This window comes from Cyprinus carpio, chromosome A17, assembly GCF_018340385.1.
Source record: "Cyprinus carpio isolate SPL01 chromosome A17, ASM1834038v1, whole genome shotgun sequence".
Classification (NCBI taxonomy): domain Eukaryota; kingdom Metazoa; phylum Chordata; class Actinopteri; order Cypriniformes; family Cyprinidae; genus Cyprinus; species Cyprinus carpio.
Window position 1 is genome coordinate 22,946,059 of NC_056588.1, and position 21,692 is coordinate 22,967,750.

The 21,692-nt window shown below is 37.4% G+C and overlaps 1 pseudogene; it reads right to left on the bottom strand.

Annotated features, from left to right (window-relative positions):
• Positions 1–21,692, bottom strand: part of LOC122148248 — a 100,331-nt pseudogene that overhangs the window by 21,177 nt on the left and 57,462 nt on the right.

The following is a 21,692-nucleotide window of genomic DNA, read 5'->3' on the forward strand; positions in this document are numbered from 1 at the left end:
CTATATAAACAAAGGTGACTTGACTTGGCTTGACTCACATTCATTAAACCCACATTCATCAGCTGAGAGGCTGTTTTGAACAGATGGACTGGCAATTGATTTTTAATACAAGTGACAAACATTCATGATATTACTAATCCTATTTTTAAATTTCTGTGAGGGTAATTGTGTGTCAAGTCAAAAACTGTGCATAGAGTGTATATCAAAATAATAAGAACTGGTTCATCTAAGATCTAAAAATTATGAATCCAAAAAGTTAAAGTGCTAAATTTGAATACAAAACCAGAACCAAAGGTAATTTTTTAAGGGTAATGCGAAGCAAGCATGTGGGGGATTGAATGTGAGGACGGGAAGGAAGGAAAAAGAAAACGAATCCCACTCATTCATATAATGCAGGGGTGGTGAACTCTGTTCCTGGAGACCCGCAGCCCTGCAGAGTTCAGCTCCAATCCTAATTAAATCTCATCGCCTGTAGCCCAACCATACAGTTCTTAAAGATACTGAAGAAAAATAAAATGGTTAGGAGGGGGGTGGCGAACTCTGGTTTCTAATAACCCTTCACACCTTGATCAGCTTGTTCAGGTGTGTTTGATTAGGGTTCTTTGCTGATGAATTGAATGCATTTTTTGGATTACTGAATCTAAGGTGATTACTGAACCCCCCCCCCCTGTATTGTATATGGCTTAGCCATGGGTATATGGTGGATTCTCGCTGGCAGCTAAAGAAGTAAAATGATTTTAGAAGTATAACACACACATCTGTAATGGGGAAATGCTTGGGAAATGGTAATCACGAGGCATTTAAAGGTGCACTAAGTGATTTTTGCCAAACGATGTTGATATTTGAAAGCACCAAAACAAACACGCCCATATACCCCAACAGAAATAACAAAACAAAATTAAAAAGTATTTTTGTCATCATGTGAGCCACACTTGTCAAAATGTCTAGATATTTTTTCACCATGGATGTATTTGTTATATGCACATTTCATCTCAAGTTATATGCATATTTAATTTTGTTATATGCAATTTTTTGTTGTTGTTGTTGTTGACAGACTGCCTTCTGTACTATTTAGGAATCTCAGTTTTGTCTCTGTATCACTCTGAGCATTTTAGATATAGATTTCAACAGTACATAAAACTGTATTGGGAAAAGTCAGTACTGTGGTACACAAAAAGCAAATTAGCAATATTTATTTTTGTAGAAATGTGTTACGTCAACTGAAAATTCACCCATTGCTTACTTTATTGATATTATACACACCCTGTTGTCTTCCCCTAACACCACCACCACACTTTCTTACATATCTCTCTTATTCCTCCTCCACAACAAGCAACTGGGAATTTTCAGTTTACATGTAACACATTTGATTGTTCAGACATCTACATTCACATTTAATCACTTGTACTGTAAGTCGCTTTGGATAAAAGCGTCTGCTAAATGATTAAATGAACAATATAAGCAATCAGAACAACAACAGTATACAAGTGTCATGACAAGTCTCAGTTAGTCTAGCACAGAACACGTAGCTATGTTGTTGTTGTTTTTAATATATGTATATATATATATATATATATATATATTAATCTAAATTCTTTTTAAAATTATTGTTCTGAGTGGGAAGAAAAACTCTCATTGGAGAATTGAGCTAAAGTGATTGAGAAAAAAAACTGTGATAAAATGAAATAACATAACAAAAGAACTGTGTAATGGAAAAGTAAAATTTGCTTAAAATGGGCCAAAATTCTTGCTGATATACTGTATAGTAGAAATTTTTATGGATGGCAGTGTATCACATAATCACATTTTTTTTTCATATTTATATTCACATTTTAAACAATGTATCATCCAATGTTTTAAAAAAAGGAATGAATAATAGAATAAATTAAATCAATACTAAACATTTATTTTAAGGCCCTGTTTTGGAATCTCGCTGCTCTCAACTGTGATCGGACACTGAAAACTAATAGTCTAGTTTCTATTCCTTTTAAGTGGGTTTTGAAAAGGCTTCAGAAAGGTCGTTGCCACTAAACTCAGTGTGCAAAGACCCTTGAAATCGGTTAACACTCAGCTGAGTAGTTCAGCCAACACAGGGAGGGCAATTCAGCGCTCATGGCGCAGCACTAAATTTGTTTGAGTTGTAAACTTGGCCCAGTGGACCAAAACACATGAACAGGGGCCAAGATGGCTAATGTTCAGATGGAGGAATCACAGCTGATTCACTCATACTCTGTGAAACAATCAAAGCTTTTGTCTTCAGGTCACAACCTGTTGGCTTAACTGTATGCTACAAGCCATTTCTGCAGACTTATAGCTTTCTAATTTAAATGTGCAAGTGAAAACTCATGGAATCTTTATTAAACCTGACTTATTTCAATAGTTAATAGTGGCCATGCCTCCAAAAGCTTCAAAAACCCTCTAAAAGTGTCATTAAAGTAGTCTGTAAGGCTTGGCCATAAAAATATATGTTATTATTAACTAAAATTGCAGTTCAGTTGTGCTCGGTTGTGCAGCCAGGTTGTTTTGAGCCAATCAAATAAGCCAAAAATTAGGCATAATTTTAAAGGATAAAATCAAAATCAGCACTACTTTGGGCACACTTTTATTATAGGATGTCTTCTTTCAGTGCCTTTATTATGCAAAATTTCCAAATTCATCCCATCCGCAGATCCATCATCGCTTTTGGAGAACATTGCGCAAATGAAGCCGCTGCCATGAAATATAAGGGATTTCAAAAAAATCATACCCTAAAATGATTACATATGTGGTTAAAATTAAATAAATGCCCTTCTTTGAATTATGCCAAGGGAATAAAAACACATTTCCTCTGAGATTGTGATTCAGTAAAGTGTACTTCTTGGGAGCAGCTACATGAGAGCGCTCCAGAAGCTGAGCTCATGCAGTATGCAAGTTACAGAAGGCCAAAAACTGTCAAGGGAAAAGTTTGTGCTGACCTCTTTAACGTCAAGCAACATGGTTCAGATTCTGGATGTGAAACTGAAAAAAACGCAACAAGAAAGGGGAGAAAAGGAAAAGTCCTTCTTGACAGTTGCTTGACCGTTTGCCATGGCCTAGTTACTGACTTCCCATTACTCCCTCGATTATCTCACAGCTCCATCAGCGTTCAAAGGCCAACCAACAGGGCGGAAGATGACCAGCATCAGAACCACACTGTAAAATTTTCCATTTGGCACACAGATGAGGGACGCTGTTATGAGTAATGTTGTTAGGATGCAGATTTATCAGTGCTTATATTATCTTAGCCTACTAGATAACATATGGGCACCAGGGATAAACTGAAACATATCATTTTAATAACCAATCAGAGAAACATAAGAACTATGATATTGTCAGGTTTCTGGACTGTTCTGTGTCGTGTTTTGCCCCTGTTTCTGTTTCTGTTTTTTCCTTATTTGGTTATGTTCCTTTCCTAGTTTAGCTTGATTATCTCTTAGTGTTTTCCCAATCATCCCCTGTATTTAAGTCCCAGTCTGTGCAGTCTGTCTCTGTCGGGTCTGCTTGTTTCTACATGTGTTTGCCCAGCTCCTATTGAGGATTATCCCGTGTTTTCATCATTAAAGACTGTGAATTCTACTCCGTGTCTCCTACGTTTACATATAAGACAATGAGATTGAATTGAATGACTGGGATCAGATAAGAAAAGTCTGTAAAAGTAGGGCATAAAATGCTGTGCAAATATGAAGAAATTTTTGGTAACACTTTATAATAACTTTCATCAATAAATCATTAACAAACATTATATAATGCTTAACAGATCATTAATTAATATAAATTCACATAGCTAGAAAAGTGAGATAACAGGCTTGTTAATCTTTACTAATGTACTTATTAAACCTTACCTAATGATTAACAGATCATTATTTAATGTAATTTGAAATGCTTACAAATGTCATTAAACTTTCAATTCATATGATCATGTACTTTTTAAAAATCTAAAAATGATTTTAACAGAAATTATACAATAATTACAAGCTTACTTGTTAATGTACTTTACTTTTCATAATGCTCTTTTTTACATTTACAAATGCTTTGGGAAAGAAAAATAAATACATTTATTAATCACAGTCTGTAAATGTCACATATTTGGTCTTCATTACCTGTATCACACCTCAATAGCAGCAAAAGTGTTTTGCATTAACACGAGCTTTAAATTATTGTGTAACATCTGTTAAAATCATTTGAAGATTTTCAAGAAGTGCGTGATCATATAAATTGAATGACATTTGTAAGCATGATTATTTACATGAAATAATGATTTGTTAATCATTAGATAATGTTTAATAAGTACATTAGTAATCATTAACAAGCACATTATCTCATGTTTCTAGCTATGTGAATATATGTTAACTAATGATCTGCTAAACATTATATAATGTTTGTTTAATGATAAATATGTAAGTTTTTATGAATAAAATATCCAAAAACTACCTTCACAGTGTTATATATTTCATGCAGTTGTGCTCTTACGTTATCCCAAAAAGTTCCCAAGCTGTGTAAATTTTCCCATTTTAAATAATGGATGGCCTATCAATGACGTAATATCCATGCTATCGGTTCCCGCTTGTAGAAACTATGGCAACACACGTGGACAAAAATGCTGTTGTTCAGTTAAACAAATCCACTACAGCTGTTGCAAGTAAAAGGAATATGAAATGAAAAGTGATGACTGCAGCATTAAATTTAAATCTGCTCAATGTTGCACCATGATTCTTTTTCTGCATTTTTACAGTGTTGCGCATTCTAACCAATCACACACGAGTATATATATAATATGGGTGGAAAGACATCTCTCATCGTTCCACTCTATCCTTCATAGCGTCATCAAGCTTCGCCTTTGTTATTGTTTTGAAAAATGCGACCACTAGCAGCGAAAAGTTATTGTGCCTTTAATGGTTTATTTATTAAAGTTATTATAAAGTGTACTGAAATTTCTATATTGATTTTTCACTGGTGTTACAGTATTTTATGCTTTTACTGGTTACCCATATTTTGAATTACGTATTGCACTATGTTGTGTTTAAGGGTTCAATGAAATGTCTGTAAATTAATGGATAATGTCCTGGCTGAAAATCACCGACGTTTTTTTTTCTTACAGTGTAACACAATAAAAATCATGTACAGGCAGTTCATTATCCCAAAATGATCAGGTCTGAACCTAATGAAGTTTAGGTAAAAAGAAACAACAACAACAAAACCTTATACCCTTATTGGGGGCTGAACCCCTTTAAAATGAAAATCCTAGAATCGCCCCTGGTTACTATCCAGCACTGTACATTCCCCTAATCAGGCTGAAGCGATTTATATCACTGTCAAAACTAAATATATCAGATGCTGTTTAGATTCCCAGAGATTGTGGGATATTGCTCTCATGCTTTTCCATGATTCACCCATGATGACATGATTAAAGTCAAAGGAATTTTCCACAGACTGCCAACTCATGGGTCAAAATGGCCATGACATGACCATACAGTTTCTACTTTATCCCTATCGTTGAAAAGTCCCACAGCAACAAGCTGCATGAAATGTCGCATGAAATGGAAAGCATTGGTCATGTCTGCTGAACCTGAACAGATTGTTGTAATACAACTAGATTTGTATATTTTCTGAAAAGAATAAGTGAGCAGTATTTGCCTGTGTTGAGGTTTTGGGTGTGTTGCTATGCAGCAGCTAGGTTGTTTGGTTGCTTATTGATATTGTGGTCCCTATTTGGTCATTATAAATGTTTGTGATATTTTTTACTCAATTTATTGTCTGCCAAAAGAAATCTGACCTACAGTATAATACAAGAAAAGCAATCGCACATAAAGAGCACAAAAACCATAGTAATTGTTTCACCAGGCTGTTCTTCATCCGAGCTATTGTTTCAGACATAGATTCCCTAACATAAACATTGTCCAGTTTTCCTGTATCTTCTGAATGGTTGCTGTTATTCCAATCAGTAGTACAACATGTGAGTCAAAGGATGAACACAGTAATATGTGTTTAATAACACATTTTAATCATGACAAATTTCGGAATAGATTTAGCATTGTAATGGATATGACAATGGTAATGTATTTTGGTCTTGGTGGCCTAGATCTGCTTCACATGCTGCTGCTGCATCAAAAGGCATACATAATTCCCATTGCAGATCTAGACAGGTGGTGCTGGGGGAGGTGGAGGGTTTCAGAGGAAAACCATTTATTCTCATTGGCTGCAGAATCAGTAGAGGCTAACCAGCTTGTGCCATGAAGGGAAATGATGTGATTGTTTGCAGATTGTATGTAAAGGATTAGAGTTTCATGACTGAACTAGATATTTAGCCTAAAGATGTGTTACATGTGCATGTTGTTCTGCACGTGAACACAGAACCCTGCAATTATCCTGCAACTTAAACACACAATTATGGGATGTATAGTACTATAGTGTGGACGCATAAACCGTGATGTAGTAATTGAAAAATTGATTTGATAATCATCTTCTATGCCGTACTCTCCAGAATGACAAAATATTCCCTATCTGGGCTTCGAAAGTACAATAATTACTGTATGTACTAGCGTGATGCACTCTGCTTTTATTTTATGAGTTAGAATAAAAAAGCAGTAGGTGAAACGATCAAAGTTAACCGCTTTCCTTTGAAACAGATGAAAGAGATGAGGAAGTGCACAGAGGAATAGACCATTTGTGGCAAATGCTTTTAAAGGATTTTTTTTTTTTTTTTTCAGTTTATGGCTTAAGATGGAGGGAAACAGCCCACATAAAACAATCGGCTCTAATTGAGAGCATATGTATTTGATGAGGAAACACCATGAAAACAAGAGATCCCTTGAGGGGCTTCACAGCTGCTAGAAAAAGCCAACAAACTGAGGATGTTGCTAGAGTTTCTGATGAAAACGGTATGAATAAATGTTAATTGTGAAGATGTGAATTAGGCTAACTGCCAGGAACAGACAGCTTTGTATTAGGCTTTCCTATGAACTCCTGTTGCTTTGTTATAGGCTGGTTATAAAAAGACTTTTCATTGACTGATGGCTCTTAACCCTTCCTTGAATAAAAGAAAGGCTGGTATTCTAGAAGCTGGAACTTTTCATATTGGGAAAAGAAAAAAAAATGTCAAAAGAGGTCAGTAAAATGGAATTATGGTTAAGAAACACCCGTGGTGGATTGGATGCAACTTTTCACCATAAAATGGTAAAAATTTGGCTTGAAAACATTTGCTCCTGTGGTGAAACAACAGCATCAAAGAGTTAAAATGAAAGTGAAACTGCATTAAACAGTGTCTATAAGGCAAGTATAATATCAAAAACCTGAGGGTTATATAATTCAACATTCATTTATTCAGATCTCCTCTGTTCCTTTGATAAAAAAGTCTTGATATCCACTGAAATAGACGAGCAGTTCAGAAGTGTGTTTTACGGAGAACCCTCTCCTCTTATCAGATATCAAATATCCTTTAATGTGTCAAGTAAATCTCAGAGCACAAATGGTGATTTCTTACAATGATTTCTTGTATAATTCCAATGTAGCAGAACAAAATATATCTTAATGAACATCTTTGGCATTCGCAGGAACATCTGATCTCCTCTATACTTTGTTTTCTTTGGAAATACACGCTCCACTGCTGTATACTGGTCACCTAAAGTGCTTTATTTGACTGTAAAAAAGAGGTAACCTGCAACTGTTACCTTGAAGAGCTATTAGTTCCTGATTTTTCCCCCATAAAGAATAGCTATGGCCAAATAAATTTATGTATTTAGGTAAACACCAGTTTATCTTGTTTGTTAAAAGCTAGACTTTTTGCTGTTTCTTAGAATTTAATTCCATTTCAATTCACAATTCTGCATCCCGTTTTTAGGAACTGAATGTAATTTTTAATATAGTTTATTAATAAGAGAACAGATGACAATAGCACTTAAACATTTTCAGTAGTTTTATTGAAAAATGCCTCTTCTGATTCAGAAATAAATAAGAACATAAGGCTGTGGAATTCACAATGTGCAATTCAGACATGAAAAAAACTCTTCTATGTCCATAGACTTGCAACAAATTCCAACTGCATTTCAACTGATATCAGTGGAAAAACAACTATATTCTGATTGTAAAACGTCCTTACTAAATATACAACACAGGCATGCAATTCTTCTTTTGGTGTGAGTTGGTATACAACAGATAAATATTCGGTTTAGGATAACAAAACAAAAGCCAGGTCTAAGAACTAAGAGTCCATTTTTCCTTGAGAGAGAAAGAACAACACAATGCACTGCAGCAAGCTCGTTTACACTTTGCAAACTTTCAAATGTGCAGCAAATCAGTTTCGTAGTGTTTATAGGACATAGTGCTAAACATGAGTTTCTTACAAATACAAAATGCAGTTATGTTACAAGCAAAGACACACTGTGAAACCATCGGCAAGCACACAGGTTTCTTACGAGCCTCTCCACTTGACTGTGTTAAATGTGCATGTGAACGAGGCTAGATCTGGACTTAAATGCAGTTTTACAGTACACGAGATACACTTTCACTCTATATTTTCTATACTTTTAGCTTCCTTTCTGATAGCGATCTTTTTCCACGCTGGTTTCGTAAACCTGGTGACTGTGTCTCGATATCTTCCGACGGCTGGGCTGGTATGGGCACTACGTAGGTGTCAGGTTCTGGCTGGTAGGGGCCTGCTTGGAAATATTATTTGGCCAGCTGAGCATGTGTTTTTTGGATTCCAACATGTCATTTCAACTCTTCATTCATACATAGTGTTAATAAAAAAAAATATGGCAGAGCACTATATTAACCAAAAACTATTCCCCTCCCCCCCAAACTATCACTAATCTAACGTACACGTATAAAAAATGGCATTTGTGAAAACTTGCTGTGAGGTATCATACAATTATATAAATCACAATATCAAAAAATGAAAGAAAACCGTAGCACTCTGCAAACATACCGAAAACTTCACGGTTGCATATGCTAATAGCACACACTGCATTTTTAACCTGAGCGTTGCCTACATGTATCATCAAATATGAAAACCACAATTAAAATGAAATGTCAGCAAGAAGCAAGTTATCAGGAGCAAGCTTGATGACTGCTGTTAACATGTTAACTTTAGCCCACTGTGTCATCGAATAACATTTACAAGGCAAAATTAGTTAATTTACAGTCATCTCACCCTCATAAAGAGCTACCACTGTTGAATACTTTTAACATAAACGCTCATTGTTAGTAGTTTCACATGCGTTCTCAGCAAACGAAGCTCTTTCTTGCTGCTCTAGATGCAAACAGGCCACGGGTATAAAACTGGCTCCAGTATGATATAGTAGCGCTCAGCTGGTGTTAGTGGCAGTCCAGTCCTTTCTTTGGTTTGGTTGTTTTTTTTTAAGAGTTGGCAATCATTCAGCAATCATATCCATGGGTGGGTTATCCTTATTAGCTCAGAGCGAGTGCTAATCTCGCTGACACGGGATGTGTAAGGGATCAGGCAGTCTAGATAGCAAACTATGCATAACCTGAAATGGGTTAAAGATTGTGTTAGTTCATTTCAGTGGCAAAACCGCTACCTTCAAAAGTATAACATGCAGTTCTTCATCGATTAGCTATAATATTAAGCAAAGACACAGTAATCATATGATAAGCCGCTTACTCTCGAGTTCTGTTCCAAACCCCTCTGATCTGCCCAGCTAGACGGCATTATACTGCCTTCTAAAAGACCTTGATTTGTCATAATCTCACCTCAACACATTGCATTAATAGATATGCTCTTCTTCATTCTGTCATTTCAGCTGAATATCAACATTTCAGTCAAAACGGTATTTAGGTTAACTGATCTAATCATGTGTCTATATAATCTGTTTATATTGTATTATGTTGTTTGGACACATTAAATTTATTAGGTATATGTAGCAAGACAATACATTTTCTTTTTCAATTCTATCAGTGAGAACAAAGCTTTCAAATTCGGTCAATCTTATAATGAAATTAATAAAATAAATGTCAAATGCTCTTATATTACATTACATGTTACTTTAAAAGAAAAAATAAGGTGGATTTGTTTGTTTTTCAAATTATTTGAGGCTTCTGTTTCATTTAGAATGTTGCCTTAGAAGCTCAAACACCACCTCAACGAGGTCAGTCTCACTAGGTTTTGGGAAAGAGCTCAAGACTACTTTTCAAATCAACCGTACTGTGCTCACCTGGGTAACCCTGTCCATTGTAAGGGATGCCTACACATTGAGATGAGTCACAGTACCCTGGAGGTCCAGGTGGTCCTCCGATTCCGGTCCACCCCTGCCGCCCTGGTGGGCCACGGGCCCCGCTGAGTCCTGAGGGACCAGGGGGGTCCTATCTGAGACTGCCCTGGTGGCCCTGGAAAAAAGCAGACAGATGAGGTATAAGAAAGTGCCCTTTATTTCGCCTCTAGGTTTTCACTGGATGTGAATGGGGAAAAGTGATTTCGAGCACTGTAATTTAAATATTTTGACTTCTTAATTAAAAGGAAGAAGGGGTAAATCTCCCCCACCCCAACCCTTTTCTGTCTAGACGGTATAAACCAAACTGGAATGCTGTCCCTCGACTCTCGCTCCCATGAACTCTGAAGTCAGCACATGTGTTGCCAATAAAGCCTCCGCGCAGAAAACACAAGTCAAACTACAAACAGTGAGTCACCGCAAGCTTCCTCCTATGTACATATACAATCGCTGTGTATTTCATTCATGGAGACATCATTGGCATTGTTGCACCAGGGAGATGTTTCCATTTCTTAAAAGTTTTTCTAGCTCCTGGAAATGTGTGTGTTTTAACATTAAGCAGACTGGATAGTAATTAAATGCGTCCACTGGAGAAAGTGCAGAATTGTGTTTGTTATAGTTACCATGGAGTGAATCATTCATTCAGAGCCTTTGTGTTGCTCTGGGATGAGTGTATCAGGAGTGACTGCGTTCAGAATGCTAAGCATGTCTGTACAAATTCTCTCGCCAATAATAACTGGATTACTGCGGCTTTGTGATCATGGCTCAGCATGGAAACTACCACTTTGGCCAGCTTTGCTTCTTATGATAATGGAAGTGCCGTGTTGACTGAAAACAGAATTGTTTCCAGGTTTTGTGTTTCAGGAGGCCTGGGTGCAGATTATTACTGTTACAACATCTGTGACATCTTCTGCATTGGCCCCTAACAGGCAATGGGATTAAAAGACCATTCATATTAAGAATATTTCAGAAATATTATCAATTTAGTGCTCTGCCAGGTGAGAACAAAGCTTGAACTGAACTGAGCTAAATAATAACACTATTGTCTTCTGTTCTTATTGAATAAACTACCCATAGATTTCTGGAGTCATTTCATGAGGTCATTCAGATTTTAACTGAACAGAAAGATCATTTGGACTGTTGATTAAGGTAGAGCTAGCAGGAAATAAGCGTGCTGACTGACCTAACAGTGGCTCTGCTGCTCATATTTGCGTGTTACAGTATATGGTTTTCTGTCCACGTCGACTGAAAGAACGCAGATGTTCCACTGATAATGGAACTAAATATGAACATAAATATTTTTAGAATAAAATATATTCTTACTTCTATTTTCTTCATTTTTATTTTTTTGTACTTAAGGGGGGGGGGGATGTTTGGATTATTTTGTATTCCAAAAAAAATATTTACAATATATTTAGTTTTATTTTTTACTCTTTTTTTTCCTATATTTTTTCTGTCCAAGATACTAGAAAAGGTAGTATCTCACAATTATATTCCTTCTTAGAGAAAAATGGCATCTGTGAGGATTTCCAGTCAGGATTTAGACCGTATCATAGTACTGAGACTGCTCTCCTTAGAGTTACAAATGACCTGCTCTTATCATCTGATCGTGGTTGTATCTCTCTATTATTGCTATTGGATCTTAGTGCTGCGTTCGACACTATTGACAAATGACCTGCTCTTATCATCTGATCGTGGTTGTATCTCTCTATTATTGCTATTGGATCTTGTTTAAATCGTACTTATATGACCGCCATCAATTCGTTGCAGTGAATGAAGAGGTATCATATCGTCATCACAAGTGCAGTATGGAGTACCGCAAGGCTCAGTACTAGGGCCGTTACTCTTCACGCTTTTCATGTTACCCTTGGAAATATCATAAGGAACCACACGGTGTTAGCTTTTCACTGTTATGGCTGATGATACTCAGCTCTATATTTCTTCGCGGTCCGGCGAAACATACCAATTTGAAAAACTAACGGATGCATAGTTGATATAAAAAACTGGATGACGAGTAATTTCTTACTGCTAAATTCTGAAAAAAACAGAGATGTTGATTATAGCGCCTAAAAACTCTGCATGTAGATAACCTAGAACGCTGTCTAAGACTTGATGGCTGCTCTATCAATTCTTCGCCATCAGTTAGGAACCTAGGTGTGCTATTTTTGATAGCAACCTTTCCTTAGAAAGCCACGTTTCTAGCATTTGTACAACTGCATTTTTCCATCTCAAAAATCTATCTAAATTACAGCCTATGCTCTCAATGTCAAATGCAGAAATGTTAATCCATGAGTTTATGACCTTAAGATTAGATTATTGTAATGCTTTATTGGGTGGTTGTTCTGCACGCTTAATAAACAAACACCAGCTGGTCCAAAATGCAGCAGCTAGAGTTCTTACTAGAACCAGGAACTATGACCATATTAGCTCGGTCTGTCAACACTGCAATGGCTCCTTATCAAACATCGTATAGATTTAAAAATCTTGCTTATTACTTATAAAGCCCTGAATGGTTTAGCACCTCAGTATTTGACCGAGCTTTTGTTACATTATAGTCCTCCACGTCTGCTGCGTTCTCAAAACTCTGGAAATTTGATAATACCTAGAATATCAAAGTCAACTGCGGGCGGCAGATCCTTTTCCTATTTAGCGCCCCAAACTCTGGAATAACCTACCTAACATTGTTCAGGAGGCAGACACACTCTTGCAGTTTAAATCTAGATTAAAGAGCCATCTCTTTAACCTGGCTTACACATACTGTAACACACTAATACACTTCTAATATCCAAATCCGTTAAAGGATTTTTAGGCTGCATTAATTAGGTAAAACCGGAACCGAGAACACTTCCCATACACCCGATGTACTTGCTACATCGTTAGAAGAATGACATCTATGCTAAAATTAGTCTGTTTTTCTCTTATTCCGAGGTCACCATAGCCACCAGATCTAGTCTGTATCCAGGTCAGATGGTCACTGCAGTCACCCGGTTCCAGTATGTATCCAGCCCAGATGGTGGATCAGCACCTAGAAAGGACCTCTACAGCCTTGAATGTCAACGGAGACCAGGACAACTAGATGAAACCCCAGATACAGATCCCCTGTAAAAGACCTTGTCTCAGATGACCACCGGGACAAGACCACAGGAACCAGTTGAGTCCTCTGCACAATGTGATTTTGCTGCAGCCTGGAATTGAACTGCTGGTTTCATCTGGCCAGAGGAGAACTGGCCCCCCGACTGAGTCTGGTTTCTCCCAAGGTTTTTTCTCCATTCTGTCACCAATGGAGTTTTGGTTCCTTGCCACTGTCACCTCTGGCTTGCTTAGTTGGGGACACTTCATTTTCAGCGATATCGTTGACTTGATTGCAAAATGATTGCAAAGATACTATTTAAACTGAACTGAGCTGGATGATGACATCACTGAATTCAATGCTGAACTGCCTTTAACTGAAAAATGAGTGTTTACTATTGTCATTTTGCATTATTGTCATTATTTCCTTATTAATGTTGTTCAGTTGCTTTGACACAATCTGTATTGTTAAAAGCGCTATATAAATAAAGGTGACTTTGACTTGACTAAGATTAATCAAAACTGAGGAATACAAATACTTGTATGCTTGGAATCACTTCTGCTTCCTGTCTGATGATACTCAGCGCTCTTATTTCTTCATGGGCCGACAAAACCCCAATACCAATTCACCATACCAATTCTCAAAACTAACAGAATGCAAAGTTGATATAAATAAAAAATAATAATAAATTAAATTAAATTAAATAAAAAATTGGATGACTAGTCATTTCCTACTGCTAAATTCTGAAAAAAACAGAAAGTGTTATTATTGTGGACCAAAAACCTCTGCATGTAATAACCTAAAACACTGTCTAACACTTGATGGCTGCTCTAGTGTTAATTCCTCGTCATCAGTTAAGAACCTAGGGGTGCTATTTGATAGCAATCTTTATTACCTCTTCCCAGCTGTCACAACATGGGTTTGATGAGTTTAGCACTCATTTGAGCCAACCTATCCAAACAATCCAGGTGGGTTAAGTGGTTTCCTGATCATTTGGAAAAACTAATGGTAGCAGTTGTGTAACAGGCCATTCATGTCTTAATGATCATCAATTTGCGCTAATGGTCATCTATCATGCCTAAACAGTCCCAGAGGAGAAACATTGGTGATATGGAATAACAACGTAGAAATCACAGTTGTTAAAATACAAGTTAACGAATAATTTGAATTGGTTCCATTAATCCGGAGGGTTTTGGATAGTCTGTGTCTGGAAGCCTTGGAAAGGCAAGTGTGTGTACAAACTCTGGCTATAATTAGCAGTGAAATGGACCGGTTAGGCTGATGGTGGAGCGTTCGGTTGCACAAAGACATACCAGGAGTCCAGGTAATCCTCTCTCTCCACGAGTGCCAATGCCTGGACTTCCTCTTTCACCCTTCTCTCCTGGTGATCCTAAGATGTTAAGGGTAAATGCATTAAAAAAAATGCAAACCATATGTGTCTGATTGGCAGTAACGTCAAACGGTAAGTATATACATAAGGACTGATTTTAGGGTAAAATTAATTCTATTACAATCATGTGCATCAAACATTTGTTTCAGTCGTTTTTGAGGCAAATCTTAGTTGTGAAACCCCCTTTTTTAAAATAAACCAAGAAAATACACAAATACATTCAAGGTGTTTTGAGCCCACCCTCAAATCTCTATGACTATGATACATAAAGATGCCTTATTTTGCCATCTTTTAACAAGACTTCTTCCCATGTGAGGTAACTGCATACCTCTTTCTCCTGGGAGCCCAGGCAAACCTGGATTTCCTGGGAACCCGTTGGGTCCGGGGCTGACCTTGCTCTCCATGGGGTCCCTGGTTGCCAGGTGGGCCTGGAGGTCCAGAAGGACCAGGACTATTACTCCTGTAGTTACTGGGGATCTGGTTCAGCATCATATCGATTCTGCTCATTTGTCCTACAAGCAAATGACATTTGCGTAACATGAACACAAAACTTGATGCAGCGGTGGCTGGAATATTTAGTTATTTTTTGTTATTATTTTGAGTGCCTTACTGTTGACTAATTGTTCACAGACTTGTCTTGCTACAGAGCGCATCATATTCTGTGACGCAGTGTCTCCCTGGAAAACAGAAAACAGAATAATTCAGACTGTTCTTGCTCAAGCAAAAGCATTGCTTGGTTGGTTGCTAGGATTTTATTAGGAGTTGCTGCAGTGCAGTTGCAAGAGTGTTCTTCATGGTTACTAGGTACATATGCAGGGTGGGTTGCTAAAGTATTTATTTTAAGCATTTCCTAGGGTTGTACATTGCATCAATACTTTAAAAATGCAAATGTGTATGTACGTGGCACATACCCTTTCCCCCGTCTCTCCTTTCATGCCAACAGAGCCCCTGGATTGACAGATGAGTAAAAAGATGAGTCAGAAATCACTCCAATCACGATCACCTATAGCTATTGACCATAGGTTTGGTAGGTTGAATGGCACATAAGAGGTTGCTATCGAATTTTTACATGTTATTAATTTATATAAATGTCTAAGAACAAGTCTATTATATTTAGAATGAGCCAAATGTACATCCGGGAGGCCAGTGTCTCCAGGCTTTCCTGGTTTTCCTGTAAGTCCTGGCATTCCAGGTGATCCTGGTGGTCCCTAAAAATATTCATCTCATTAAGAATTACTCATATAAATTATAATTACCATTCAGTTACTGACAAAATAGCCCTGAACTCACAATACCAGCTCATTCACAATCACTAACACTAGAGAACCAGCTCAGCACAGGTCACTTTGAAATCATAAACAGCAGTGTTATTTTAGTATCACTGAGATACTCATTATAGTTTTTTATTCATAGTATGAAAAATTATGTTTTTATTTTTTATATTTTTCTAGTTGTTGTTTAATTTTATTTTATTTTAAAGTTTTAGTAATGTGGGTGCATTTTGTCATTCTCATTATTTATTAATTTTTGTTTATATATGTCTTTTTTATTTTAGTTTTAGTTATTTTAGTACATCAAGCTAAACTAAATGAAAACAACACATTTTCCTTTGGAAAACGAACGTATTTTTATGTCAACATTTACTTTAAGTGACATGTTTCTTGTTTTAGGATTAGTAAACTATAATAGGCTTACGAACAGCACATGTCTTATTAGACATGACAGCTTGCATAGTTGTGGTAAAAACCATACACACATTTAAATTCTACTGGGTAATAATAACTCTTAAAATGTCAATTCCAGTGGCTCCAAAAATGCTTTACATTTAATATTAAGGATGCCTGCTGTTATAGTATAATTATTATACGGTTAATGTTTGGGTTTGGTTGTTGTATTGTATGCACAATGTTACTGTTCTTACTTACAAACTATGTTTCTTTGAAATTAAAGTGGTGCCTCAAAAAGTCGGTAAGACAGTTAAGCCATAATAAAACAGTGTAAAATGTCTTTGCATTATATTACAAAATTATATTATTAATTTGTGTTGTGTGTGGTGTCTATATATCTTGTATATCCAATATAATTCATTAAGTCCTTGAAGTCACTGTATTTGTGAAAGAACCCTCTTACCACTGGGAGCCTGCGTATGATTTACGAGTACACGCAGACAGTCATAAACCTGTGATGCCTGCACCGCGCGCATTGTATTGCACCAATTGTTTTTTTAGTCCCCTGATCAATGACAGTCTGCTACTCATCAGATATTCATATGCCCGCGCAGTTCTATAGCCATTGGTTCCCGATGGATCCTCTTGGATCCTGGAGGGACTTCATTTCCTGGTGGACACACTGACCAAAACTATGCCATCATGAAACTGTCCAGGCATGCACCACTAATAGCATTCGCCCCGATTCACGTCTCCTTTGGCGAAACGTCTAGGCATGCCCCTTGCCGTCGCCGGCCTCACATAGATATATCCACGCTTGTTTTCTGCCTCAGTGCTGCTCCGACACCTATGAAGAGACAAGCGAGTTCAGATGTTCAGCTGACTAATGCTAAAAACTGGAAAACATCTCACTTTCAAAATCGAGGTTCCGTGACACTGGGCGCGGGTCGTTGCACTATGACTCAAAACTTCAATATACCCTTGACTCCAGAAGGGTCCAACAGGGCCAAACGGACCTGGAGCACCCATCGAGCCCTTGCGAAAGAAAGGAAAAAATACTTTTACAGTACTGTCATTCATTACAAGTGTTCGGTATCAAACAACAATTGCGTTATTTATGGATCAAATCTGAGCAAATTTTCAAATATTGTCAGGGATATGACTAAATTCAACCCTTTCCATGGAAGAGAAGGAAGGTTTTTCTAAACTATATGAATACGTGTACAAAATAAACTTCTTGAAAAGTAAAAAAGTGCCTTCATCCTGTAACAGAAATCAAGTACAGAAATCTGTGTTTCTGATCTGTGGTTTTTCTTTTGGACAGCCAAAATAAAATGACGTCATGATGAAGGTGTTTAGCAATCATTCCGCTTCTGTTTTGTTACCCCACTGTAAAGTCTGTTCTGCTTATGAGGATGTGGGTTGTGTTTGCCTGGATTGTTATTTAAGCTATGAATGTAATCATAAAAGGCCATTTATCTGATACAATACACAGGTAAAATGGTTGTCTGAATCCCACACTTGCACAATCTTTCCAGGATCCAATACAACCACAAGCACTTAAAACAACAAGCTCAAACAAAAGAGCCCAACTTAACGCTGTCCAGGTAAGAACCTGGGTCACCGGGGTCTCCCTTTAGTACAGGCCGCCCTGAAAACGGAAAAGAAAGAGAAGCAAGCTTTCACACTCATTCCTCTGTTACATGACATTGCAACGGAATTTTACATCTCAGCCACAATAGTGGCTGAAGGGAGCGAGGGGGCGAGTAAGTGCTGGCTAGTTTAAATAAATGGGTTCCGAGTTCTTTTAGTCATTATACAACAACAAAACTATGCAAGTACTGATAGCCAGGACAGGATTTAAGATTTTACCGCCCCACAAGAAAGTCAAACCAGAAGGCATTGGTGTCCTTATAAATTGTTTGACAAGTCATAAAAATGAGAGAAAATACAACATAACATAAAAATAGCACATGGATTCCTGATACCTCCCCTGAAATGTGTTCATCGACATTCAACAAATCAGTCTATAAAAACCATGGCGTAGTCTTTGTAGAACATTGTTGCATTTTCAGTTGGCAAAAAATCAATTATTTATGTTTAACCTCCTGAGATAGAGCAAAAAATTTCTTAAAGGTAAAGCATCGCCTGATTTTCAAATAGTTTATTTCATTATAAAGTTTATATAATTAAATATCATTTCTTAATATTTATTTGATTGATATTAGCTTTTATTTTTCTTCTACTTTTAGTTTTCATTTTAGGTTAACTGTTTACATTGTACAATTTTTTAGTTGTTTAGTCTATGCATATCTATAATATATATATATATATATATATATACTCCACTATATATATATATATTATATTATATCTACTCTTTTCTAGATTTAGAATACATTCTAGTAAATTCTAGTTACTTAAACTTATTTTATTCAGTTAGTTGCCAAAGCGGCAATTTCCGGTCAAGGTTTTTCATTTTAAGTTTAATCTAACATTTTACATTTATTTTCTTTTATTTTTATTTTATTTTATTCATATTTCAGCTAAATTTCATTAAACTAAAAACATTTGTAATAGTTTGAGTTTTAGTGAACAATACCAACCACTATTTTCAAACCCTGTTTCAGGCTTGAAGAAAGGTACTTTAATCTTTACTAATTCGGTCCCCTCTACTAAGTCCGTGCTGTGCTTTACTACTGGTTCACAGACGAATAGGACAGATCCCATTAGGGCCCTGTGGGCCTGGTGGTACCATTTTGTCCGGGTTGACCCTGATTCCCCACTTGGGCCCAATATGAACCCTGCAATTGCAAAATTGAACAGGTTGAATTAAATCCTGGTTAAATTACCCAGTGTCAGCACTCCAGGAAGAAGTGCTGAAGAACTTGTTTTTTTTGATGGTATCGATGGAGGAACCTGTTTTCAAATTCACTATCTGACCAATTGACATTTTTCAGCAGGTCGTTATGAAAACTGAGATGGATGGAGGATGATCAGCTTACCTGGGGCCAGGAGTCTCCTCTTCTCCACCTCGTGGGCCTTTTGTACCAGGGGCTTGGCCCTGTAAACACAAAGAAGAGAGAAAAGAATTTCAGAGGATTCTCTATTTTATAAGACAAACTGTCCAAACGCGCTTTTTAAAGAGAGTGATGTTTTTTTTAAGGTCACACCTAAGTCTTCAACTTCTGTTTCCTGAACCTTTAACGCGTATTCCCTAATGTCCACGAGTAAGTCACTAGTCATCTAGCTCACGCGTTGGCTGTTAACCCACGCCTAAACCCCAGATGTTCAATCCATGCATAATAGTGGTGTGGAGAGAAGAAGCCCCCATAATAAATAGTCCTGTGCTTAATGTAAAAGAGGCAGGACTGAAATTACCGCAACTGGGGCTTGGGGAAGATAATCCCACCGTCCCTGGAACTTGGACCTTTCTTCCTCATCGTGGAGAAGCGAGATTTGCAGCGGGTAGCACAGATGGACTTCAGAGACTGCGGAAATGTCATGGGAGTTCAACTGTGTTGACCATGACGTTAGGCCAGGAGGGCCCGCAGGGGCCTGGAGGACCAGCATTATGCTGTGGTGCAGGCTTTCCTCCGCCTCTCCCCGCTCCAGACGATTCGTGAGTGCGCCAAGAGCTTCTGGGACCAATATTGGTCTTGCTGTCTCTCTACAGAGTGTATGGACCGCTACAAATCAACCCTCCTGAAAATGTTAAACGGACCCTCAACAGATTTAAAAAAAGAGAACAACAGGAGCAAGCCCGCGCAATAATACAGACAGCTGGCAGGTATGATGTCATTTCAAAGGTAAAACATTGTTAATTAGTTGTACTTATGTACTACGGTTGAACACTGTACACATGGGATCTAATGGGGACATGCAAAATTTAACGTCCCCAGGTCGTAGTTGTTGCTGTTTTTCAGTGAAACACAACTTTTCATTTTAGGCCGTTTTTCTGGGTTTTAGTTTTCATATTATGTTGTTAACATTAATGGTTTTTTATTGCATTATTGCAGTGTCATGTGTGTTTAGTGGATTCGAAGTATCAACACAGTTTGCCTAGTTTTGATTTATTTTTTTTTACAGATTTTTTACAGGTATCAAAGTAACAGTTTCAATAAAGATAAAAGCAATAAATGCTGCCACTGGGCCACAGGAGGAACACAGTGGTGTAAGCTACCTGCCTATTCAGCTATGTTCAGTGCCTAAGAAGTATGCGCACGACACTCCATCTAATGAACGGGTTTTTGGCTAAGCTCTTAATTCCTGTGAAGACAATGTAAAGGAAAAACAAAATCCACGTGTAAGGAAGACTGTAAGTTTGGAACGGCGTTTGTCGTGAGGGTTAATGTTCCTGTGAAATACTAGAAATGTCTAAACTGTATATAAATATTTTGATTCTAGTCAGTATTCTTTCCATATTTACCCTATTATCGTTAATGTAAAGGTCAAATTTCATTGGGGTGAATGTCAGGGAACATGACTTTTGACTTTTGCATCGTCTTCCCTTGTACCATAATGTTCATTTAAACAGTCATTTTTTGTGTACATGTTGCGAGGTGTTTAAAGTCATGCCTAAATTACACTGTTTTATTTGTATTTCATTTATATTTTCATATATCTTAATCCATAGTCTGTTGCTGAGTGTGTGTTATTTTCCGATCACTTCAACAGAATCAGGCATGTGATCGTTATGGTGAGGAAGATGAGAACCTTGAACTGAGCTTGCCTTTCGGTGTTTCCCTGATTTCAAGACTGGAGACTCAGCCCTGAGGGACTCCCCTAAGACATCAGGGAAAGAAGACGTCGCCGTGACTTCGGTTATAAAGCAGGCAGCATTTAAATGTCCTTCCGTTCTTTTTAGGCTAAAACTCAGTGTTTTCTTAGCAGGGGTTAAGTGTGCTTTCACTAAAAGCTTCCAACGTACTGACCAAACAGTAGACGAAACCTCAAAAGAGTCAGAAAACCCACCCCTAAGATGACAATCTATATACAATCCCTACTTACCATTGCTGGAATATCACAACATTTGTCTCGACTTGTCCAGCCCAAACTGCAGACAATATCAAACATCTGGAGCTGGAACTGAGAGAGAAAAATGGAACACAGACGGATGTTACAGATGGCTTGCATTGAGCCCCGGGACTCGAAAATAAAAAAAACATCCCCACATGTACCCAACAGTGTGTTGAAAAGCAATACAGACAGAATCGAATCCGTTCAGGCTTGGATGGGTGGGAGGACCTGCACTTGATTGAGTATGAGGGGACAACGGGAACAGCAGGGTAGATTCCTTGGATTAATCATTTAGTGTGTGTTTA